The sequence below is a fragment of the Suricata suricatta genome, chromosome 6 (assembly GCF_006229205.1).
Source record: "Suricata suricatta isolate VVHF042 chromosome 6, meerkat_22Aug2017_6uvM2_HiC, whole genome shotgun sequence".
In the NCBI taxonomy this organism is placed as follows: domain Eukaryota; kingdom Metazoa; phylum Chordata; class Mammalia; order Carnivora; family Herpestidae; genus Suricata; species Suricata suricatta.
The window spans coordinates 119,977,706-119,986,107 of record NC_043705.1 but is presented as its reverse complement, the minus strand read 5'-3'; positions in this window follow the sequence as shown (position 1 = coordinate 119,986,107).

Sequence of the window (8,402 nt, the reverse complement as noted above, 5' to 3'; positions counted from 1 at the left end):
CCTGGGAAAGAGTGGTTCCATCATAGAAAAGAATCCATGCAAAGACCCTGAGGCATGTCCAAGGAATAGTGAGTGACAAGGCCAGTGTGGCTGGAAGTGAGGGTGATCAGAGATGATGACAGAGAAAAAGCATTCACCAGAAAGGTCAGAAGTTCAGGGCAATGTTTCATGTTCTGGTCTCCTGAAAAATCAGTCATGTATAAAGCCCTGAAGGTCTTTATATAGTCATCATTTTCAGGATTCCAAATGAAAAAAATTATGTAGTCCTATTGGTACTTTATGGCAACTTCTGTTGCTCATTAAGCCAGTCCCATCCTACCCATCCACCCAACACCCACACTCAGCTTTTTCAGGAAAACTTTTTCAAGAAGCTGTGGTCATTGGAAACTAGAAAAGCCAAAATTCCCCACCTCTCAGGCTATCTGCAGCTGCCACTTCCGCATACCTGCTCTCCCTATATACTCAGGGCTAGCTCCAAACCCAGGGCTTACTAATGCTGACCTTCTACAAGGAGACTCTTAGAGAACTTCCACTTTGTTCTTGAGACCCTTCCCTACCCTACCCTTCCCTACCCATTCTGGGTAACTTTCTTCCTTATCCCTGATTTTTAGCTATTGACCTGGTACCCCACCCCCTCTAGGACTCAGGTCATGCCTTGGTATTGTCAGCCCCCAGCCTGGCACATGTGCGACATGCCAGCCTGCTTGGAAATCACAGTGATCCGTCAGCCTCCAGGGACTAGCCTTTCCTTAGAGACTGGGGCTCCCAGTTGAGCTCTGAGGAACCTTACAAATGCTTCTTCCAGTTTGTTGAACTGGTCTTCCACTTTGCCTTCTAATTTATTGCTGCACTTAAGTAGGCCATGTCATCTTCCTTCACTGTGAATTCCTATTCATGATGATATACCTGAAAGGCCTAGAGCACAGTCAGCGGGAGGCGTGCAGAGTAAGGCAGAGCGCGGCTACTTGCCACCACTGACCACTGGCCAGCTCTCACACACTTTGGTGCTCGGATCCAATTAAGGCAAGCTCGAGGGACAAGGGGCGTTGACAGAGGGAAATCTGAGACCTGTGAGTGGAGAAGGGAGTTATGGGTGGACTAGATCAGTTGGGCTTCCACTGCTACAGGTCATCTACATTTGTGGCAGAATTGTTTCAATTTTTGCTACAGTTAATGTATAGAAAGCGTTAGCTTTTTAATTCCAATACTCACACATGCTTTTTTTTTTTTTGAAGTTTCTTTATTTTGAGAGAGAGAGAGCACACAAGCAGGGGAGGGGCAGAGAGAGAGAGAGGGATAGAGAGAATCCAAGCAGGCTCCACATATCAGTACAAAGCCCAATGAGGGACTTGAACTTACAAACCCTGAGACCATGACCTGAGCCCAGATCGAGTCGGAGGCTTAACTGACCGAGCCACCCAGGTGTCCCTCACAATTTTAAAAATTCCTGCATCTTATAGACACTCCCTGCACCCTATTCTGATCCTTCCTCATTCCTAGCCCCACTCCCCGGGGATTACCTATTATTGTTTGGTATATATCATTCCAGATATTTTTCCTATGAAGATGCAAAGTCATATAATTTTTCTACTGTATACACTGTTCTGCAACTTGTCCTTGTTTTTTAAATTGAACAGCATATTTTGGAACCATTTGGAGCTGTTTATCTGGGGAATATTAACACATATATCCATGACATGTTTTTAGCAGCTGCTTGATTCTATAGGATAAACATATTATGGAGTCAAGTAGCCTTTATTTATTTAATTAGTATCCTGTAGATGGGGATCATAGGGGTTTTCATTTTACTTATTTATTGTTTTGCTATTGCAAACAATACTGCAATGCACATTCTTTAAAAATGTAACTTTGAACAGATGCATGAGTAGTTATATAGAATAAATTCCTAGATGTGAAGTTACGGGATAGCAACTGCCAAACTGCCTTCCAAAGAGTCTATTTACCCTCCTGCCAACAGTGTATCAGTAAGTGAGAAGATTAGGATTATAAATATTTTTTGCAAAGTACTTTTTCCAAGAAAGGGAGGCAGAATTGCCATTGGGAGCTAACATCATTAGTCCGGAAAGCACCACAGTGTATCACATCTCAGGGACAGGATCAGCTCATGATGAGCAAATGAGTAACAAAATCAGGAGCCAAGAGAGATACCAGGTAAGATGCCAGTTTGGGTTTGGTCTAATTTCTTGAGGGGAATGAAGAATTCCAGCTTGTGCCACAGAGGTGGCTACGTGTAGAAAGGAGTCCCGCCAGGCTGGACAGGTGTGGCTCTGTGCAAATCTCACCATACCGAGCGCAGGTCATCCACTTTATTTATCTTAACTTTTGATACGGGGGCAAAGCAGAACCTCTGCTTCCTGTGGCTCCAGGGAGGTGACCATTGCCACGTGTCAGCCTAGATTGTTTACAAAACACATTAGTCCCACTGCAACTTTCCCCTGAGGGAATGTAACACACAGAGCCAAGCTCACAGTTTCAGCCTGGGGTTTGAGCTGCCTATGAACACGACCCAGCATTTGGAGTCCTACACAGGAAGAAGGCAAAACCATGAGATGAGAGGGCAGAGACTTGAGGTTGAATGCCAGATCTGCCACTTAACCCCTGAGTGGCAAGTCACTTAAGTTCTCTGAGTCCTTTTCTTACAGCAAATCAGAACCTCAAAAGATTGTGAAGATTAAACAGGATGTAAAACACCTGACACAATGGCTGGCCAGTAGCACCTGCTCATATCCCCTGTTTTGGACAAACACCATTCTGGATATCCTTTGGACCACAGAATTAGATGCCACCTTTGAGAACCTAGGAGAAAATATGGAAATCTGAATAATAATCTCCACGATTTACTCTCCATGATAGTAACTCCAACCTTGATTCAAGAGCACCTGAGGAAAAGTAGAATTCTCAGCCTTTGACCAAGGGCTTTGGAACAATGACTCCAAACAAGCACCAGCAAAATCCAACTTGGGTATCTTTTTTGTTTGTTTTTAGTGGATTTTATGGAGAACAAGATATAAATAAATGAAAAGCTATTCCAGCACAACACTCTCTAAAATGATTCTATGGAAAAGGCAGCAAGCAAAAATATTTTGGCAATATTTACTTCCCTTGACATTAATTTACATAACATGAAATTGATTTCAAAATATTTTCCCAAATATTTACCCCAAATCGTTAAAGGCAAACACAGCTGATGTTTGTATAAAACAAGTTTTGGACCTTCATAAAGATATTTTTATGTAAAAATAAAGAAGCTGGCATTAACCGGCTAATATTTTAGCAAGAGCGTCAGAAAGATCGTGGGTAAATTCAGGAGTTTTTTCCCCTTTAGTTGGTACACTCTGTAAGAGGTAAGTGATTTCTAAGATTTACCACCAGAGGGCACTGATGCAAAAGTGAGCCGCAAAGTCCCACACAGTGTATTTGGTCTTGTGTCACCAAAATGTTGCCCTTTAAACAAAATGCCCCTTTTATTTGAGCAAAACTTTGAATACAATTATCTCAACTAGCATTTACTGAAAGTAGAATGTCTAAGTACATGCAAATACTGACATAAATACAAATTATTCCAGAATAATTGTTCTTACTGTCTTGTTAAAAGTAGAAGGTGCAGGGTGCCTGGGTGATTCAGTCAGTCAGTTCTTGATTTCTGCTCGCGGTTTGTGGGATGGAGCCCTGCATCCAGCTCCATGCTAAGCACACGGACCCTGCTTAGGATTCTTTCTCTCCCTCTCTTGGTCCCTACCCGCTCACACTTGCTCTCTCTCACTCCCTTTCAAAATAAATGGTCATGGAGAGGGACACTTATGGTGAAGAGCACTGGGTGTTATATAGAAACCAGCTTAGTAATAAACTATTAAAAAATAAATCAAAAATAAGTGAATAGGGGTGCCTGGGTGGCTCAGTCGATTAAGCATCAGCTTCGGCTCAGGTCATGATCTCATGGTTCGTGGGTTCGAGCCCCACGTCAGGCTGTGTGCTGACAGCTCAGAACCTGGAGCCTGTCTTTCATTCTGTGTCTCCTTCTCTCTCTCTGACCCTCCCCTCCTCGTGCTCTCTCTCTCTATCTCTCAGAAATAAATAAAAAATATTTTTAAAAATTAAAAAAACAAAATAAATGCATAAACTTAAAAAAGTAGAAGTGCATAACATTTAAAAAATAGGGTGGAAACAAGAATATGTTCACAATAACCAGGCACTCATTTCTTGGGCTTATTTCTGCATTCCTCCAATTCTCACCATTTATACCACTCCTTTGGGTTTAGTGCCTAATAAACTCTAGTATGGATACAAGCTCCGGGTTTGAATCCCAGCTTTACCACATAAGAATATCTCCAGGCCTCACTTTTCTCACCTGTAAAATGGGAATAGTAATATTTACCTTGCAGAGCTTTTGTAAGGTATAGGAGATTATGCTTATAATAAAGTCCCTAGCACATTATGGGTGCCTAATTCTTTTACTAAGATTATATATGAGATTTACACACAGAAGTACTATTATTATTCCTATGTTACAGACATGAAAACTAAGTTTAAATAACATGACAGAGGTCACAGAGCTAGTTAAGTAGAAAGCGGTTAACAAAGCTCATATTATCTTTACTTTCCACGCTGCTTCTCCTTGGAAGATAGAGAGGAAGTGGGGGGGCATTGCATATTATGTTTCTTTGTACCTCCAAGGCTGACAAACAGAGTTGGCAATCACATGCCTGCTGGTGATGATGAATATGCAACTTCTTTAAAACATGAGATAGGGATACTTAGGTGGCTCAGTCGGTTAAGCATCTGACTTCGGCTCAGGTCATGATCTCAGAGCTCATGAGTTCTAGCCCTGCATCTGTTCTGGCAGCTCAGAGCCTGAAGCCTGCTTCAGATTCTGTGTCTTCCTCTCTCTCTACTCTTCCCCCACTCATACTCTGTTTCTCTCTCAAAACTAAATAAATATTTTTAAAAATGAAATAAAAATACAATTTTCTATGGGGCACCCTGGTGGCTCAATCAGTTGAGCATCCAGCTTTGGCTCAAGTCATGGTTCCATTGTTCATGAGTTCAAGCTCTGCGTCAGGCACTGTGCTGACAGCTAGCTCAGAGCCTGGAGCCTGCTTCAGATTCTGTATTTCCCTCTCTCCCTGCCCCTCCACTGCTCATACTCTGCCTCTCTCTCTCTCTGTCTGAAAAATAAACATTAAAAAAAATTTTTAAGTACAATTTGCTCTGAAAAATCAAAATAATTTTACCAAAGTGGATGTACTGTTACCATTATCATCATCATCATCATCATCATCATCATCATTATGATTAAATGCATCACTGATTTGGCAGATTATAGGGTAATGATATGCAGAGACTATAATTCAGTCTAAAAGATGCTAACATTCCAGGAAGAGAAAGAAGGAAGGCCAAGCTGGTGTGCAGGTAGTTCAGGGTTTTTGAGGAGAGAGAGAAGCTAAGTCTGTGCAGGTAGAGAAACCAAGGGGAGCACTGAGACACTGAGACACCAGGCACGCTGGTCTGGGGCCCCTCAGGTAGCCACACCTGGGTCCACGACACCTCCCCAGCAAGACCAAAAGAATGGCGTGAACCCAAACTGGCTTCATCCCTGAAGCCAGCAAGAAAGATGCAATCATCCTTTGCCCCTGGTCTCCATGTGTCCATCCCTGCCTCTGCCCCCATCGTGGTTCCTTGCCATCAAAGACTGTGTCGAGCCCATCTGTGTATTCCCAACGCTACGCCTAATAGCTTGCTCGGGAAGTCTCTGGAGCCAGGAAAATGGAAGGCCCCGCACTCACCACCACAGGAAGAGACTTCTGCCAGCATCTGTCCTGAAGCATCAACATCAAGGGCTTTTAGCCACAGCACCCTCACAACTCTCCTCAGAGCTCTGGGACCAGTGTCCTTCTTGCAGGAAGAAGCAAAGGCCTGCTGCTGCTACAGCAAGTCAGACAGGAGCTAATTACAGCAACTCGAACCTGCCATGACTAACATGCTTATTTAATTTAAGATGTTTCTTTGTTGACCCACAGAAATAAATGCAGCATCCTCACAGGCCACGCCCACACCGTGGCCTTAGAAGCCACGTCTGTGTGCCCAGCAATTACGGAGGCCCCACCTGGGCAGGGGTCGGCTTGTATGCTGATACCTGGAGCAGAACCAACTCTGGAAAGAGGTCAGCTCTTTAGGGAATGTGGTTCAACTTTGGCAGCAAATGAAAGGCATGAAGTTGGTCACGGAAGGCCCTTGGCCAGTGAGAGCTCTCCAGCATGAAGGCGAATTTGCAGAAGTAATAAAATAGCTAATTTGTTTATCGGGAATCTACTATGCATCATGTCCTTTATGTACATTATCACATCCATTCCCCCATCCTTAGGAGATTGATATAACTATTCCAATCTCACAAGTGAAAAAATTGAGTCTCTGAGAGGTTAAATAGCTTAGCCATATGTGAAAATATAACTTGTAACAAATATTCATTGGGTGCCCACTATAATTCTGAGCTGAGCACTTAATGTAGTACCATTTAGTCCTCATACTAATCCTCTGAGGTAAAGATTATCTTAATCCTATTTTTTAGATGAGGAAACAGAGGCTAAGGGAGATGACGTAGTTTATCTAGAGAATAAGGATTTCAACATCCACAGTCTGACTCTACAACTCAAGCCTGAAATCACTGTGCTATGCCAGTTCCCTGGGCTAGACTTCCTCAGATCATAAGATGTGAAACTAAGATTCAAATTCAGTGTATCTAGTTTCAAAGCCCATTCTACCTTCTGGCTCAAGATTACACAATTCACCAAGTGAGGCTCCTTTCTAAGAAGGAGCAATGCCCTATTTAAATTCAAACATATTGACACCGGGTACTCTGACTCAAGGGCAGTCAAAGAGAATTCAAAGTGGAGGCATCTAGAAGGGGAATGAAATCATAAGGGAAGGACTGAGGCTGGACATTGAGGCCATTGCCCAAATCAACAGCCAGGCATCCCTGTTACAGCCAGAAGCAGGTGCGGTCAACATTGGCAGTGAGAGGCCAGAAGCAGGTGCGGTCAACATTGGCAGTGAGAGGCCATCTGTGCATGGGAATTTGGATCAGGCTTGTAATGATGCTCATGACCAAAATTTACTGAGCTCCAGCTAGGTACCAGACATGGTTCTAGGCCACTACATGCATTCTCTCACCTCTTACATCCCCATTTTACATACAAGATAACTGAGGCTTAGAGGTCTAGAAGACCTACCCAAGGTGAATCATGTAGGAATAGGCAAAGCCAGCACCCCAATCCTGGTCACCCTGGAGCTCCCACGCTGAGCTCTTCCTGCCACTAACGTCACTAAGGGGTGAGCTAACTCAATGCCTCATTTAACTAGGTTTTGGCATCTACAAAATGAGGTCATAAGTTCCTCTCCTCTTTTAATAGAGAGTGAATGTATTAAGGCAATTTAAAAAAATCTTTCAAAGGCTTTAAAATTTCCCAAACTGTCATTAAGTGAATATACCTATCACAGAAAGGATGCAAGACCCTTAAATAAGACAGAGACAACATAAAACAAGGTATATTTCCAGTGTTTACTGTAATCAATTAAGCCCACAAAACCAGAAATGGAACTGTATCACATCTCATTAAAATGCTAGTTACACTTACACACACACACACACACACACACACACACACACACACACCTTGACTAGCCTATAATTTATGCCAAGTCCTTTCTGCAAGGAAGTGGGCAGGTCTGTATGAACTGAGCAATGTCAGGTTAAATCCCAACACTATAACTCCCCTACCTTCAGAAGCTGTTTCTGCTCAGGATATTAGAGAGTTTCTAAGGAAATTCCTAAAAGGTTCAAAAGGACTAGGAACAGATCTCGCTGCTTCGTTGAATCTCCAACAGTCATTTGTCATGAGTCACACAGAAGAATGTAGAAGTTGTCCTAGAAGTTCCCTGCCATGAGACAGAAAGGACTCTTTCTCCTGCACAGCTTCTCCCCCCTTGTAAGAAAAACCACAAAAGTTCATGTTGATTTGTTACTTTCACTTAAACTCCGGCAACTCATTTTAATTCATGTTTGCCTAGCTCAGAATCACCATATCAAGACCAAAAAAAATGCTAGTAAGTATTTCTCCCAAAAATAGTCATTTCTGCATGTTTCCATATAGCACTAAAATCTTACTACGCTTGTCACAAGTTGGTCCTAAAGACCACATATTTAGCCGTTCTGTGTGATGGGTTTATTACTCTATATGCTGCTAAGTCCCTAGAGAGTGTCACTTAATTAAATGCAAAGAAGTCTTCCTGGATAGATTTCTAATTTACCGTTTCTATGCCAAGTCTCAGAGGTCTCATTTCCTTTCAGAAAATTCTACTGCCACAAAAAGAGAGATTAATGAAAT